This window comes from Gymnoscopelus braueri (genome assembly GCF_963280865.1).
Source record: "Gymnoscopelus braueri genome assembly, chromosome: 3".
In the NCBI taxonomy this organism is placed as follows: domain Eukaryota; kingdom Metazoa; phylum Chordata; class Actinopteri; order Myctophiformes; family Myctophidae; genus Gymnoscopelus; species Gymnoscopelus braueri.
The window spans coordinates 48,960,519-48,979,553 of record NC_137612.1 but is presented as its reverse complement, the minus strand read 5'-3'; the positions used below and the strand labels follow the sequence as shown (position 1 = coordinate 48,979,553).

Here is a 19,035-nt window from a genome sequence, read left to right as displayed (position 1 = left end):
CTGTCTACATCTACAGTACAATGTCACTAACACTGTCTACATATACAGTACAATGTCACTAACACTGTCTACATACAGTACAATGTCACTAACACTGTCCACATACAATACAATGTCACTAACACTGTCTACATACAGTACAATGTCACTAACACTGTCTACATATACAGTACAATGTCACTAACACTGTCTACATACAGTACAATGTCACTAACACTGTCTACATATACAGTACAATGTCACTAACACTGTCTGTCTACATACAGTACAATGTCACTAACACTGTCTGTCTACATACAGTACAATGTCACTAACACTGTCCACATACAATACAATGTCACTAACACTGTCTACATATACAGTACAATGTCACTAACACTGTCCACATACAATACAATGTCACTAACACTGTCTACATACAGTACAATGTCACTAACACTGTCTACATACAGTACAATGTCACTAACACTGTCTACATACAGTACAATGTCACTAACACTGTCTACATACAGTACAATGTCACTAACACTGTCTACATATACAGTACAGTGTCACTAACACTGTCTACATACAGTACAATGTCACTAACAATGTCTGTCTACATACAATACAATGTCACTAACACCGTCTACATACAGTACAATGTCACTAACACTGTCTACATACAGTACAATGTCACTAACACTGTCTGTCTACATACAGTACAATGTCACTAACACTGTCTACATACAGTACAATGTCACTAACACTGTCTGTCTACATACAATACAATGTCACTAACACTGTCTGTCTACATACAATACAATGTCACTAACACCGTCTACATACAGTACAATGTCACTAACACTGTCTACATACAGTACAATGTCACTAACACTGTCTACATACAGTACAATGTCACTAACACTGTCTACATACAGTACAATGTCACTAACACTGTCTACATCTACAGTACAATGTCACTAACACTGTCTACATCTACAGTACAATGTCACTAACACTGTCTACATATACAGTACAATGTCACTAACACTGTCTACATCTACAGTACAATGTCACTAACACTGTCTACATATACAGTACAATGTGACTAACACTGTCCACATACAGTACAATGTCACGAACACAAGACAGTACCCCAGTACTTTAACTCAAGTACAATTTGACAGGGCGCCGGCTTTCACTTATAGTTGAGTAACATTTGACCAGGTACTTGGGATGAGTACTTTATCCACCACCACACCACAGAGAGTATTCTCTCATCGCTGGTTTATAGTTTGAGTGTCGACAGGTTCTTAGTTTGTTGGTCGTTAGTTTGAGTTAGGATTGTGAGTGTTTTCTCTGTGTCATGTTCGAATGTTTTGTTCAGTGAAGATGTTTTTCATCAAATTAAGCAGCTAAAAAATTAAGCGCAGCTCAAATTAAAGTGTTTATTAACACCAAACAAGTGGAGTAGGCAGTAATCAAAGTCCAGGTACAGGCAAGGTCAATACACAGGTAGGCAGTCAGAATAAGGAGGGAGTAAGGGTAAAACTAAACTGGGAAAGCTAGGTGAACTAAATACAAGGCAACAACGAGGCAAGAACTAACATAAACTCACACGACCATATACAACGAACCAACAGTGAGCTGAAGCCAACACATGACTTAAATAGACACAGGACAAACTGGACACAGTCTTAAAAAAAATCTAAAATGACACAGATGCGTTCCCGTTCTATTGTACCAGTAAGTGTTTTCATTTGAACCAGACTCACTCTAATATACCAGTATGTTTTTTTTATTTGAACCACACTCACTCTAATGTACCAGTAAGTGTTTTCATTTGAACCAGACTCATTCTAATGTACCAGTAAGTGTTTTCATTTGAACCAGACTCACTCTAATTTGAAAGTGTTTTCATGTGGAACACAGTAATACAGAGTGTGACCTATATTTGATGTCCTCAGAGTTGCTGATATAGAGCAAAGTTCACAACCCGGCCTCTCTCTCTCTCTCTCTCTCTCTCCCTCCCTCACCTTCCCCTCTCCTTCATTTCTCTCTTCTCTGTTACTCCCTCTGTTACCACCCCCCCCCCCCCCCATATCTCCATGCCTGTGGTTTTCCAGTAGGCGTGTGGTCAGGACAGCATGGCAGATGGCAGGCAGAATGTAACGCGCACGCACGCACACACACGTGACTTACAATACAAAGAATTTGTTAAATTACACAGTATGAGATACTTATCACACACAGACACACACACACAGACACACACACACACACACAGACAGACAGACAGACAGACAGACAGACAGACAGACAGACAGACAGACAGACACACACACCTTCCCTCTCAAATAAAGATATGAGTCAATTTGTTGATGTGCTGTCCTGAGTTTGGGATATGCGTTGTACACTTCCCGTGCACGCACGCACGCACGCACGCACGCACGCACGCACGCACGCACGCACGCACGCACGCACGCACGCACGCACGCACGCACGCACGCACGCACGCACGCACGCACGCACGCACGCACGCACGCACGCACGCACGCACGCACGCACGCACCAGACATAACAGTGAGAGGACAGAGGGCAGATGGGACGTGGGGAGTTGTTACCCAGATTATAACCTGTGACTGTTACAGTAAACAGTAAGGCTGATGGGCGGTATGACTTCAAATCAATATCACCATTATTTCACACTTTTGCCTCGATTGTGAGGCAGAATAAATTCCATCAATTTGACAGTACTTACAGTAAGTATATGATACAGGCTTAAGTGGTTAATCAGATCAGACTACAGTACAACACATTAGACTTTTTCGTGTCGATTCATTGATATAATTTTACCAAATTACTAAAAACACCCCTGCTCTCTTGATTAACCTACATGAGCATGTTCCAGTATTGTGTGGTCCCCGGCCATATATCTAAATGACGTTTCACCTGTTTCAATTGAGGGCCATCAGTCAGCCCCCCCCCCTCGTCTTTGCCCATGTATTTAATAAGTGCAGGAGTAGCTTATCCTAATAAAACTGCTGGTTTATTTGTGCCAGGAACAGTCTATCATGTGGAATAAACAGGACGTAAGTCAGATGTTTTAGTCGTGTGCTCATTTAATGAATGAATCATCGGATTTGTTTTTTGAAAGAAAGTGGCTCATGTAACCGCAGAAACGCGCACCGTGCCAACATGGATAGCTGGCGCGAGCTTGAAACGTGCGTGAGAACGCACAATGCCATCGACGACTGCACAATGCAAATATTCAAAGAAAATGCTGTAGTAGGTCTGGCATCTTGTAGAATGACACCGTGGTCATAATTCCACCCTACATGAACCAAATAACGAGAACTTTCCTGGTCTGGTGGAGCTGCATGCTGAGTTCGACCCAGTGAACGAACAGGTCAAACAAACGTGGGACCATGGGCAAAACATTATTGTCTCCGGCAGGCCGAAAGGCATGGCGAGAGTATGTTTTACCCCCTGTCCGTCCGTCCTCGCGTGTGTCCGTCCGTCCGTGTGTCCGCCTGTCTGCGAGCAGCTAATCTCCAACACCGTTGGCCCGGTCGCTCCGAAACTGTGCACACACACACTCCCTGGATGCCAATTCAGAACCTCTGCCCCAATGGGCCTGATATAGCGCCACCAGGAGGCCAATTTGTGCAAAACCCATTTTGCAACAGATTTTATCCAAATGTCATGCAAATCGGTACATAGTATCTCTATAGTCATGTGATCAACACGGATTTGTCCGATTTTCCATATTCCATCCTCATTGGCTAAGGTTGGCCTCCAAAGTTTGCAGGATTGGTCCGTTTTCAACAAAATGCCTCAAATCATGAACGCAGCTTAGCTGATACAATGATAACGATAGCTTAGCTGAAACAATGTAATCGTGGACTTTTCATGGTTGTGGTAACGATTCAACGTTGGGTCGTAAATGACGGGGTTGTCAGACACAGCCAGGAGGAGGATCAAATGACCGGCGCCCAGTGCGCTACGTCCAAAAAACACTGGACACAGGGGGCTCTGAAGTGTGCTGGGAAGAGGAGAGCTTCAGCACGTCATTTACAGACAGGCGCTGGCAGCTCAGAAAGACACACAGCCCCTAAACAACAAGGTTAATAGTGACATACAGTGCAGAGAGAACAATGAAAGATACTAGGATACCAGGTGAGGACACAGGACTGAGTACAGGAACAGTAGTGAGTATTGTAACAGTACAGTGTACTCTGAATGCAGCAGGTACTGTTACAGTAGCGTGTTGTACTTTTCCAGTACACTGGAACAGTACAACATGCTACTGTAACAGTACTACACACAAAGTATGCCTACAACATGCTACTGTAACAGTAGTACACACAAAGTATGCCTACAACATGCTACTGTAACAGTAGTACACACAAAGTATGCCTACAACATGCTACTGTAACAGTAGTACACACAATACTGGAACAGTACAACATGCTACTGTAACATTAGTACACACAGTACTGGGACAGTGTGGCCTCCTGCAGACTAAAGTCAAATGGTACCGTGGTTTAACAACAGCCTGTGGGCACGCCACACACACACACACACACACACACACACAAACAAATACCATGCACAAAAGCATATGCCCGCTGGCATATACAGTACACACACATACTGTTCAGAAGCAGACATGCACACACAGCTATGCACATGCCCCCCCCCCCCCCCCCCACACACACACACACACACACACACACACCACATCAGAGAAAGTGACCACACACTGAGTCACTCCTCCCTGACCCGTTTTTCTTTCTTTCCTCCCTCTCTCTCTCTCTCTCTCTGTTTCTAAAACAGTAACACTCCCTCTCTCCATCTCTCTCCCCTCTCTCTCTCTCTCTACCTCTTCCGCTCGCTCTCTCTTCCTCTCTCTGACTCCCATTTAGTGAGCAATCAACTATCATTGCGTGCACGCGTACACACGTACGTACGCGCACGCACGCACGCACGCACGCAGGCACACACACACACAGATCATGAGACACACTTCCTGTGTGAGATGGAATAATAGGAAGGAAATGCTGGAGGGTTGAGGGTTCAAAACCCAGGGGGTTAAAGACACAGATGTGAGTTAAAAATGTGTACAGTATATATGTACATTATATATATATATATATATATATATATATATATATATATATATATATATATATATATATATATATATATATATATATATATATATATTTATTAGGGGTGTGCCGATATATCGTCCCGCGATATATCGCGACGATATGTATCGTTTTGGGGACAAAAATATCGTTTTGAAAAAAAAAAAAAAAAACAGCCCCGAGGTGAAAAGGGTGACATGTTGTTTTTTTTTGGGTCAGGTGTCACACTATTGCCCTAAGTTTGCATGTCTGAGTAATGCAAAAACAGAATTATTTGTTTGCATTTGCTTTTTTTCTCCCCCATATATTTTCATTATAAAATCGTATCGTATCGTATCGAAGTTGTGAGCCCAATATCGTATCGTATCGTGAAATGAGTGTATCGGCACACCCCTAATAAATATATATATATATATATATATATATATATATATATATATATATATATATATATATATATATATCAGAGGGGACCAGATTGACGTGGTGATGGAGAACAGATCCCAAACTATCCTGGGACCAGGATGATGATTTATAGTATATTATGGCTTTTATTACGCTGATAAGGAAATGCTCACTTTGTTTTATGAATCTTTTATAGAGAATATCCTTTGGGTATTGTACTAGCACGATGCCTGTTAAGGCCAGACCGCACCAATGCAACTAATCACAACTCCTTACAATAAAACAGTTTTAAGGCCAGTCCACATCAATGCAACTCCTTGCAACTGCCATTGGGGATGATGGTTGCAAGTAGTTGCATGGAGTTGCAAGGAGTTGCATTGGTGTGGACTGGCCTTTAGGAAGCCATGCCCCCGGTTATGCAATAGGCCTATAACACTGAATACCACCACCTTGTAATTTGTCTATTCAAAACATGTTGAACTACAAGCTCAATTGTCAGCTTTTTTCCCCAATAACTTTGAACAATTGTTTTTGAACAATTCTTTGAACAATTTTTCAAATACAGGCCTTAGTAACATTGTGGTATTGCTACTTTTACCTAAGTAAAAACTATCCGAGTAGGATACTTCTTCCACCACAGCAAAAGAGGAGTGGGCTGCAGTGCAGGCTGCAGACCACATAACTTCAACTAAACACAAAGAATGAAAATAAACAAACAATATAAATGACAGAGTGGAAGAAATGAGAACGAGGAGAACGAGCTGGTTTGTGGTGACATCTGGTGGTCGACAGCAGTACTGCAGGTAAGTCAGAGAGCTGGTGTAACACAATGTAATACCTTGATGCACACACGCACACAGACGCAAACAGTTGTCTGTTGTGGCTTACATTTGCTGAGTCACTGTGATGTTGGCGCTGACTCACAGCAGTTGCTGAGTGACCCTGGAGAGAGAGAGAGAGAGAGAGAGAGAGCGAGCGAGCGAGAGAGAGAGCGAGAGAGGACAGAAGAGAAACAGACAGATGACAAGAAAGTAGAAACAATCGACAGCTGAGAGAGAGAGAGAGAGAGAGAGAGAGAGAGAGAGAGTGAGAGAGGGGGGGAGAGCGAGAGAGAGAGAGAGAGAGAGAGAGAGAGAGAGAGAGAGAGAGCATTGGTCCAGTGGGACAACATTACAGCCGTTTGCATCAACCATGACTCAGCCTTTCTACAAAGAGTCACACAAACAAACATGACACCACATCTAGCTATGCTGTCTGTCTGTCTGTCTACCTGTCTGTCTGTCTGTCTGTCTCTATCTATCCGTCTGACTAGATGATTTCACCATGTGTCAAAGGTGAACTGAAAACAGATCAGTATACAGATGGCTAGACAGACAGACAGACAGACAGAGGTAGAAATAGCCGTCTCGGAATCGAAAGGTTCTTCATTTGATCCCCGGCTGCAATGTTGAAGTGTCCTTGAGCCAGACACTGCTCCTTTGGTTGTAGATCTGCTATGTTTTGGTGCACGACACAGCGTGCAACTAAGTATAAATCAGGCATAACTCTTAACTGTAACCCCTAAACCTGACCTCTAATCCTAACACCAACCCCAACCTGAATCTCTTCTTAATAGGCTCTATGCACAGCAGCCATATTGGAAAGACATTGGGCCTCTTCCTTACTTCCTTCCATAGGCGTTACCAATGATTCACAGTGGTTCTCAAATGTTTTCATTTCAAGGATCCCCATAACTCAGAGTGTACAGATAGAAGGTTCCATTAGTACGCTCTCAGAGTTACACACCCGTAAGGGGCCATTTGGAACCCCCTCAAGGAACCATGAGGGTCCCTGGACCACACTTTGAGACCCACTGGTGTACCGGAGTTTCCAGTGAGCCAACATGCACAATATCAGCACCCTGACTCTGTTTCACCACAATGGAGCAGAGCCTTCATTAGTATAATTGGTAACACCTGCTACTCTTCTGCCTTCCATTTGATGATCAAATGGACGGCAGTGTCCACACACAACTATAACGACAACTTTGGTCGGGGACCGTCAGTATCGCGTGAATCACTTTCAGCGTGATTTTGTGAACGACAGAAGCATTGAAAGGCATTCAAAATTCACCGGACGTCTGAGATCCAATCTGTCACACACCCTCGGAAAGTTCTGTTATCATCCCATTCAATCCGGGAACGCATCCGGGTCATTTTAGATTTTTTTGGCTATTCAAAAAAAGCAGATCTATCTTTCTTTTTTGTGAACATTTTTGCAAATCTTTCAATAGATATATCTTTTGTAACTCAAATCTTGGAACTTGGATGGATAGAGGTAAAGATGAAGGCACAAGAGAGAGTGAGGGGGTGAGAGGAAAGGAGAGAAAATAAGTCAGTCCAGCAGGGTGTGGCTTCATCCATCATTCAGACAGACAGACAAACAGACAGACAGACAGAGGGGTGGTAGGAGGTAAATAGAGATGTGCACACTCCTCTTTTCACCCATCCATCCATCATCCATCTTTTATCCATGTCTCTCTCTTCCTCCATCTGCGGTCGGTCTGTCCATCCCTCTCTCTGTCTCTAGGTCAGCTTCACAAGAAACCTTGTATCTCCATCTTTCAACTTTTTATGTTTTTTGTAGTTTTTTTCCCCGTAAATGAATACCCTGTTTCGTCATACAAGAGTGTTACACAGAGGTGGTGAAAATAGTAGATATACAAGCTTGTAGGTCTGCTGTTCTTCACTATTTTAAAATGTTTTAAAAAAAGAGCGGTTTTGGACATACAAGGTTTCCGCCCGACAGCGACGAAGTACAATTTGAGGTCATATCAGTCTGTAGGCTACAACGTCACAAACCACAACTATGGTATACACACATACACACACGCGCACAACTGTGTGCGGTAGTTAGTTTGTGTGGGAGCTCAGATGAGACATATACTTTAGTTAGTCGGGTGTGTTACCTGCTCTCACCCTTTGGAATGTGTTTTGTGTTGTATTTTCTGTGTGTGTGTGGGGGGGGGGGGCAGACATACTTCTACTCCATACTCCATGCAGACATACTTCTACTAGATTATTACTACAAAACATGCATTTGCCAGTTTAGTCCTATTTTGTACTATTTTCGAAAGATTATCATTAGTGCTTTGTAAATGAATGCTTTTGTTTGTTTGTTTAAACACGTTATCCTTTCTATTAATATGTTGGACTGAATGTGTATTTTCAGACAATACTTAGTAAACTTGACCATTGGCCCCGTACTTGGTCTGCTCTTTTTTCCCCTTCTACACCAAATATCTTTGCCCAAAATAGCTGACAACCTACAAGCTCACAACAATCTACAAGCTCACAACATGCCACAACTGTGAGCTTGTAGATCGGCTATTTCCCCCCCCCAGAATAGGCATGCATGGGGGTCTATACCGTTTCTGTCGGGTGGAAACATCATATGTCCAAAACTGTTACTTTTCAGGATTCAAATAAATAAATAGCAAAAGTAGCAGATCCACAGGTTCGAAACGCGCCGCTTCGCGCCGCGTTGCGAACCTGTGGATCTGCTACTTTTGATTATTTTGTGCGAAGCTGCATTATGACCGAGTAGGCGTTCATTTATGAAAAAACACAAAAAGTTCAAATAAGGAGATAAGAGGTTTCTGCTCAACAGCAGCGTTAGTAAGTAGAAACGAGAAAAAAAAATCAGACCACTTCTTCCGCCTCTGCTCGGGGGTGTTTGACAGGGACTTTGATTTGTGCACACAGCCTCTGAGTTCAGAGGAGACGCCTCCTGCCCCATCTGTGCATCATGGGGAACAACGGGTGCTACTGACAACGGCACCCCATCAACTATATCACCATCGTCACCGCAAATATTTCAGCTGTTTGATATGAGAAACATATGGATATACCGTTATAATGATGATCCCCGCCGAGATGAGCCGCACGCAGATATCTCACACACACACACACACACACACACACACACACACACACACACACACACACACACACACACACACACACACACACACACACACACACACACACACACACACACACACACACACACACACACACACACACACACACACAGCTGTATCTATCAAGTGAGCACAGTGGTTCACTTGTGTTATCAGATTCAAATTATATGACTGTGTCACAGCTTATTCCTTTAATTTGGGTTAGGGTGTGATGTCCGTACTAAAACTGGAAGATGCTTTATAAATACAGCTGTAGCCTCCACCAAATGGCTTGTGTTAGGGATGTGTATGGAGTACTAATCTGAGCCACACACACAACTCCATGCAGGCTTGCCAAAAATGCAAATAAACAGCTTAAACTTGGGACAATTGAAAAATCGGTTTTGTCAGTCCCTGCCTATGCTCCACCCACATGTACCATTTCAGATTGATTGGCCAATCCATTGAGATGCAGACAATTTTCTCTGTTTTATAGTTGGATTTAAGTGCGTGTGTGCGTGAGCATGTGCGTGAGCGTGTGTGTGTGTGTGTGTACAGATATTAATATACTTTCAAGGTGTTATGGTATTTCTATACAATACGGTGATATGCAAGATACATAGTGTACCCTGTGTATGTATTTGAGTAATAAAACACATATGTTTTAGTGGTCAGACTAGTAGATTGCGTAATAACGGTCTCGCTTGAAATGCTATATTAAGAAGGATGAAACATGATGGCACATATGATATCTGGACATGTCACAATGACCAGCCAATGACCCTTGGGTCTAAAGGTCTGTAAGGTCAGACTGGACATATTAGGACTGTAACATGAATTGAGATGATGGATGCAGGATGCTAAAATTGAAACACCTTGTGATAAGAATAGATTTCACTAGGTCTGCCTGATAGTAGAGAAGCACCGAGCAGGAACTACATGGGAGCTGATGCTGCTTCTCTGCCACGGCTTGTGATGTAAAGAGTCATTCCTGCTGCCTGCTCCTGCTAGATTAAACCTAGGATGTTGTAATGTATACTTTGTGCTGAATAAATGGTGAATACATGGCCAAAACCTATGAAATGGCCTTCTAGTGAGGTGTTTTGCCTCAAGTGAGGTCTAAAATGCCAGACCACAAAAGAAAAAAATAGTTTATCTAAGATATTTGAACTAAGGTTACAATTAGAAAAAGATTCAGGTTGCGGTTAATATTAGGCATTTAGAGGTTCGGGCTGGGGTGAGGTTCAGGGTTCCAAACGACAGGAAAAAAGCAAAAAAGATATATTTTCTTTTCACTAAACTTCCTTCCCATCCTAGTATGTCCTCACACGCATAGAAATACCGCATAGTGTGTGAGTGTGTGTGTGTGTGTGTGTGTGTGTGTGTGTGTGTGTGTGTGTGTGTGTGTGTGTGTGTGTGTGTGTGTGTGTGTGTGTGTGTGTGTGTGTGTGCGCGCACGCGCGTGCGCGTGTGCGTGTGCTCGTATTCATAATTTCCTGAAACTATAACCCACCCAACAGGGAATTAACAGTTTGCCAAATCCAGAGCTGGGACATTGAGATCTGCTATTCTGCAATAAAAGAAAACAGTTTTCAGCATTCCAACATGGGAAAGGCTGACAGCTGCTCGCTGATGATAGTCAGGGATCGCTCATTGTTATTCACCCATTACTCAAATAAGAATCATGGAATATAAGAGACACAGGAACTGCCGGTCTGGAAAGGGGTCATGATGCAGGACTACAATATTCTCTAGAATGGCGCGTACTGATGTGGTTGTCAACCATCTGTCTCTGGTTTATTACTTAACGTGCAGCGGTGGAAGAATTACTCAGATGTTGAGAATTACTCAACATATATTGGCATCAAAATATACTTAAAGTACCATTAGTAAAAAGTACTCATTATGCAGAATGTGCCATTTCACCATTTCAATGGGGGGGGGGGGGGTTAATTAGTTATTGTATGTTTTGTAATAATAATAAAAATCTACAAAGTAACATTGTCACTAACGTTTTCGAATAGAAGGGGAGTGAAAAGTACAATATTTGCCTCTGAGATGTAGTGGAGTAGAAGTATAAAGTACTGAAAAAGGAACGTACGCAAGTAAAGTATAAGTTCCTCCAAAAATAGTACTTGAGTAAATGTACTTACAGTTACTTTACACCACTGCTCATGATACAGAAATACAGAATATTCTACACCAGTGGTTCTCAACCTTTTCTGGATCAGGGCCCACCTGAACTTCTCGATAGCGTTCGCGGCCCCCCCCCGCCCATCTGGCATTTTCAGAGCATCGATTGTGTTCTGGCTTGGATCAATGGAACTAACGTACTATCCACAAGTTTCCTAGGGCATGGTGGGCATCATTTCCTGTCGATTTGATCCCTGATACCTGATCAAATCGACAGGAAGTGATGCCCACCATGCCCTAGGAAACTTGTGGTATCCACAGGGTATCACAATGATAACTAGTTTTTAAGGTTTAAAAGGAACAATGTCATGCCATTTTTATATATTTTTTTACAGATCTGAAAAAATATATATATTAACTCATTCACTGCCAGAACTTTTTTTTTTTTGCGTTTGCCCACTGCCAGAGATTTTTAATTTAAAAAAAAAAGTACTCAGGAGCCGAGATACAAAATGTTTAAGTTTTAAGTTAACAAGGAAGTGGATGGGAGTCTAGATCTTCAACAAATCATATCTCCTTGGTCTTTGGGTTAAAAAAAAAATAAATAAATAAGAAAAAAAAAATTTAAGTCGTTTTAGTCGTTCTTGGCAGAGGGGGCTTAAAGGACAAAAGTCGTTTTAGTCGTTCTAGGCAGGGAATGAGTTAATGTTATATGATCACTAAATCCACTTGCGATACCCTCACGGCCCACCAGTAGGTCCCCGCCCACAGGTTGAGAACCACTGTTCTAGAGTCATGTGCTGATGTGGTCGTCAACCATGTGTTAGTGTTTTACTACGTGTTGAGAGACTGTCAACATCCAGCAGCCAGTCAAAGAGCTTTGAATTGTCAGAACCCTTCACATTCATTCTAATGTCAAACACATCTGCTTTTAGTTCATATAGAATAGCGTTTCCCGAACAATGCGTCCAGGGACCCATTTTGGGTTGCAGACCGGTTTGCATGGGTCGCAACTGAATATACTTTCCAACATTTTTTCAAATCAAAATGATTTCAAAAGATTTTCAGGGCCGGAAAAAAATACAAATAAAAAAGCTTTTTTCATAGGATTTTCTTGGGGAAAGAAATGTTCAAAACAAGTTCTGTAGATCTGCTAATTTCAAGTTTCGAGTTACTTTGTTAATAAATGTTATTACATTATTATATTATCAATATAGTTATTATTACATTATATTATCATTATAGTTTACATTATTTGTATTTTTGATGTTACATTCTTCTTCCATCACTGCCAGATAGCACAACTTCATGTTGTGTAGCTTGCTATACGTCAAAATATGGAGGTTTCTATCTGACAACTAATTTAGGCAGTGACACAAAAATACAAATTATAAGTCACTGGTGCCATCTTGAGGACATGTGCCATGTGGTGAACTGCATGGTGATATCAAAACACCGGACAAGATTAATCACAAGTATACCATTATAGTTTTTCCTCATTTGCTTAGACACAATTCCTGGAACTCACCATTTTCTCAAATCACACAATCTTTTAGAAGAAGGCCGTTGCACACCTCAAAAGGCTGGTGACAGGTGCGTAGGGCAACCAAAAAAGGTGCAAATGTTCAGAAGGGGATCGCTGATAACAAATCAAAGAATTTGGTCCAGCACACTGTGGGTGTAGCCCTTAAATGTTTGGTGGTTGTAGTGCCCTGTATGTCTGTCCTGATAAAGGTCTAACACTAACGACCAAAACGTGGACTTAACTCATTCACTGCATAGAACGACTAAAACGACTTTTGTCCTTTAAGCCCCCACTGCCAAGAACGACTAAAACGACTTTGAATTTAAAAAAAAAATCTTTTTTTTATTTATTTTTATTTTTTCTTATTTATTTATTTAATTTTTAACCTAAAGACCAAGGAGATATGATTTGTTGAAGATCTAGACTCCAATCCACTTCCTTGTTAACTTAAAACTTAAACATTTTGTATCTTGGCTCCTGAGTACTTTCTTTTTCTATGAAAAATCTCTGGCAGTTTGTCAAACGCAAAAATAAAAAAGTTCTGGCAGTGAATGAGTTAATAAAGAGCAACATTTTTGCACGTTCCAGACAGTGTGTGGGACCTTTTCCTTTGATTTGTGATCACAGATCCCCTTCAAATCACACAATAAAAAAAGAAAAATAAGAGAAAAAAACCTCATACCAACAGTACAAACATATAGTTGCATGTTGCAACTGTTAATTTTAGTGGCATCAATACATAGCATTGCTGTCGGGCAGAACACTTGTATCTTTATATTGCTACTTTTGGATATTTGTTTTGGTAAATTAATGCCCTACTTTTTTGTACAAGAGTGGGTTACGCAAATATAGCAGAAATAGCAGATACAAGGTCGCAATGTGTGTTGCATCACGACACGCATTGTGAGCTTGTACATCTGCTATTTTCACTACTTTTCAAATAAATCTGAAAGTGGTTAAGTATGTCTGTGGATTGTATAAATATTTGAGCAATGAAAAGGTATTAACAGGAGCTTATGACTATATTACAACTACATTGGATCCATTGAAAACTCCTGAAAAGTAACAATTATGGACATACATGGTCTCTCCACCCGACAGCGCTGTGGATGTTCTTGCCACAACCCACCAAACGTTACGGGCTGTAAACTGGGATGGCGTGGGACTTGAACCTACAGCTCTGAAGAGGCTGTGGTTAAGATGACCAATGGTACAGTATATTCACCCTCTAGACAGGTTCTCCTAGTGCTCTTTAAGGTGGCTCTCCACCAAACAGACTACTTCAGACTACTACAGACTGGCAGTCCAATGAAGTCGGGACGACTCTGGAGATCAGTCGGTTGGAAGGTGTGGGAAAAAAATTGCTGAATGCACCTGAGAGCCGACACCGACAGACGGCTACCATGGTGCTAAAGATAGCCCATAGCTTGATGGCTTTCTCAATAACAAACACATGAACACGTAGATGCTTGAGTCATTTGAGAAATTATAAAGATAGCTACTACACTGCAGGGTGCTTCGGGCATGTGTACAAGGTTATCTGTATTTAGGCCATTTTGGTGTAGCCTATATCTTTTGTATTTAATGTGAATTAAAACAATAAATTGGCTACTGCATGCCTGCACCAAGCCGCAGCGTGATGCACACACGGCCATATCATTTTGCTTCAACTAATGATCAATAATATAATAAATAGCTAGAATGGTTAGGAACAAAATGTATGCCTGTCATTTCTGTTTGAGTAACCTACTGTATGACACTCACCGCACGTGCTACTGTAAGTGCTGAAAACCGCTCTTGCAGGGCACCGTCTGTCTGTCTGCTCCACACGTCCTAGACTCTTCTCCCTCCTGGCTCCCAGAACTGTGGAATGAACTCCCCGTTGTGGACTCAATACCCAATTTTCCAGTTCAAATCTCATGCCGAGCCAATCAAATGAAGCTATGGGGAAATGACCGGAACAGGAAACTGGTATGCCACCTTCTGGAAAACCATAACTACAGTTAAGCACAGACACAGAGCCTATTCCGATATTGTTCTTGTAAGTCGCTCTGGATAAGACCATCTGCTAAATGCCTAAATTGTCTGTCTGTCTGTCTGTCTGTCTGTCACTCAATGCTGTCCACACAATACTGAAAATACTGAGGTTTTAGTCATTGGTCACCAGGTCCAATGACACCAATGACTGCTCTGCCGGCCAGGAGCGGTTTTATTTCTAGATTCATCTTTTAATGATTGCCATACATGGATTAGAGATGATACAACTGGGGAAATGGCTGTAAACGGTTATGTATCTTCACTTACGAAGTACAAAAATTTATAAATTGTATTTGCCGTGCAATGGGCTACAAAGAAATACGCTACGCCTGTACAATCAAGTCTCACTCCAAGGTTTTCTGAGGAGTTGCAAGCCCTGAAACACCACAGGAGCAGGCACGCAACAAAACAAGTCACCCCATGTCTGCTGGTGTATTCAACATTTATTTTCATTTCATTTTAAAAACGGTTTTGAGGACAATATAAATACAATTCACCCAGCACACAACACTGGTTATCCACAGCAGCAGAACGCACACACACTCACGCACACACTCTCGCTCTCTCTCTTGCACACACACACACACACACACACACACACACACACACACACACACACAAACACACAACCCCAGCCCCTGATTAAGATGTTTAAAGGTGCAACATCCACCCAACCAACCAACCATCTGTAATAGCATAAAAAACAGCAACAGTATCAAACTGTTTCATACTGCCATCAGAATCAATGTCCAAATTGGATTAAATTAGCCCACAAAAACAAAACAAAATCCTTGACCACGACAAGCAGCACAGCTGTCCACCTCTAAAGGTTGGCTTTGAGTCAGTGTCGGCCAAATATTAGACTCGCGAGCCAGACTGTTGACTCCCATAATTTTCAAATGCTTCCGCCATACAGTCTGGAGCAATAGCTTGCTGCTAGGCAGAAATGAAAAAATATATTTTAAAGATATTTTAAAATATATTTTCGTGAACGGAAATGATGAATAAATGACAGCTTCCTTTTTCGCTTTCAGGAGGTGTAGTTCCAGACTCTAAATAGCATACGGAGATTGTGTTGTCTGGCAACGCGAGACTAGACAAAATGCTGTATGTACTTGTACAGGGCTGCCCAATCACATGGTCAGGGAGGCTAAAAAATAGCGGACCTACAAGCTCCTAATGCGGATGCGTTGTGAGCTTGATTAGGCCTCAAGTTAGGCTTAATGCCAACAACATTTGAAAGATTCGATTCCATGACGAGGACAATTTAGAGGGAAAATAATACCTTAAACATTGTTCTAAATTTTACAACTTTGTTGTTTCAGATACTGAACCGTATCCATTAAAGTTCCGTAACCGTGGTTTCTTTTCATGTCTGCGTATTTCTGAAATGCAGCTTTTTTTTCTTTTTCTCATTCCCTTTAGCCCAGTGTTTCACAAATAATGGGTCGCGAGATGTTCGGTCAGAGTGGTGGAGTAATAACAGAGGATTTAGTTTATGTTTTAATTGAATATCGTTGCTGTCGGGCAGAAACCTCATATCTCCATATTTCACCTTTTAAGTATACTTCTACAACTTTTTTTTTTTTATCGTAAATTAACGTCCTACTTCGTTATACAAGAGTGTTGCATAAAAGCAGTGAAAATAGCCGATCTACAAGCTATGGAACTTGCAGATCTGCTATTTTCACTACTTTTGGACATACAAGGTTTCCTCCCGACAGTCACCCGAGAGTCCCACTACTGTCGCCTGCTCACAATGCAATACTGCCCCACACAGGCAAGCTGCAGTAACTACATTATGTGAATTTATATACATTTCATACCAATGACAAAGTAGCCATGACACTTGAAGCTGCAATCCGTAACTTTGTTTTTGTGTGAACAAAATATCATTTTGATCAATCTGTATGGTGGAGCAGTGGTTCTCAAAGTGGGGTCCGAGGACTCCCAGGGGTCCTTGAGAGGGATTCCAGCGGGTCACCAGCTAAACCACTTAACTCATTCAGTGCCACTGGACGTCTAAGACGTCCGCTAATATAAGCCCTGAGTGCCACTGGATGTCTAAGATGTCCAATGAAAAAGAAAATATATATATATATTATTTTTGAAAAAAATGTTCAGAACCCAAGATATGATGATTTGAAGATTTGCTGCTCCATTCACTCTTTGTTTAACTTCTTACTGAAAAGGGCTGTATCTCGGCTCCTAAGCACTTTTTTTTACAATGAATTTTGGCTGTGGCACTCAGAGCCAAAATTCCATAAATAAGCTGGGCACTGAATGAGTTAATATAGCATCAAAATCAGTTTAACCACTTTAATGTATAATGTACAAAGGCTATTTGAAAATAGCAGATCTAATATTGTGGTCTGGTAGGACACCTACTGGTGGATAATAGGTACTGCATGCTCAAAACTCAATCTATCCTCTGCCCAAACAGGCTTTCTACAATAGCCCAGCAGTAGAAATGTCAGCACTTGCACAGGGAACTTGGGTTCAAATCCTAGGTAGTAGTGATGAGCGGGTCGACCCGTAACCCGCGGAACCCGCGGGTCAACCCGCGGCGCGGGTAGGTCGAGTCAGGATTTCAGAGAAAATTATGCGGGCTGAGGGTGAGCGGGTCAGCCGCTCTCCACGAAAAAAAAAAAAAAAAACCCTATTTTGACCAACATGCTTGTTTATTCAGCCCATGACAATGTTGTGCTACTGTAGACATTTAAAGGGACTTTGGGTACTTAAAAGAGCGCTATATAATATATATATATATTCCCACCGCGGGTCGCGGGGCGGGTTGAGCCATAGATTTATATATGGGTTCGCGGGGCGGGTTGAGGCGGGTCGCGTTCCGTCGCGGGTTGGGGCGGGGCGGGTCATGAAAAAACCCGACCCGCACATCACTACTAGGTAGCACTTGAAAGTTACGGATTGTGGCTTTATAAAACAGCGTGGCAGGATGTCTGAGTGTCTAAGTTAGCTTCTAGGTTCAAAGCCCACGGTTGCCATGCATTCTGCCCATGCGTTCTGTCCGAATTCCCTGTGAGCAAGGCACTAGTCAGAGTGAGAAAGGTAATTTGTCCTGGTCACAATTATTGCTCTCTGGAAAAATGTTGTCAAATTAATTCTAATCACTTTGAAAAACGTGTATTTGATTATAGTTGTTCAAAAACTAAAAAAAAAAATAGCCGACATAGTTCTGCCATTTTTATCACCAATAATAAGTTAAAAAATCGGGACACATGGGCTGCATGAATGCCGATACTGATGGTCGATATACTGGCCAAACCGATATAATGGTCGGGCTCTAGTTGTGATTAGGGTTGGGTCCTCCAACATCGAGGTTTATAACCTTCACAACCTTCTGAGCAACACAGACGCTGGTCTGACGCGTCGCGAGCGTTGCAATGTGTTGTGAGCTTGTACAGTAGATCGAATTGGAATCCAGACTTTTTTATTTTTTTACTTTGCTTCTCAGTCTGGGAAACTTCGAGTTGAGCCTGATTTCCAAACGTCACCTGTTACGTAGGCACGTCATTGCTGATTGGAAAGTGCTGAACGACTCACAGTAGGAAGGGAAGGGACTTGAATTTTTCCATTGGAAGGCGCTGGTCCCGCCCCGCCCACAGACCAATCAGAATTCTCGGAGCCTGGGTGACCAAGACTTGCCCCTTTCACATAGGAAGACAGCCAGACTGAGAAGCAAAGTAAAAAAGAAGAGAAAAAAAGTCAGCTGAACGAAGCGAACAGTCTGGATTCCAGGCTAGTAGATCGGCAACTTTTTGTGATTTTTTTTTTATGATCAACTCCCTCCTCAGGGATGGTTGTGTTTATCACAGAACTTCATGGGTTCTGGAAAAGTT

The 19,035-nt window shown here is 41.9% G+C and overlaps 1 protein-coding gene across 1 annotated transcript in view; it reads left to right on the top strand.

Moving 5' to 3' along the window:
- The window catches only part of mtss1 (MTSS I-BAR domain containing 1), a 745,180-nt gene that overhangs the window by 328,507 nt on the left and 397,638 nt on the right, over positions 1 to 19,035 (top strand). The window lies entirely within an intron of this gene.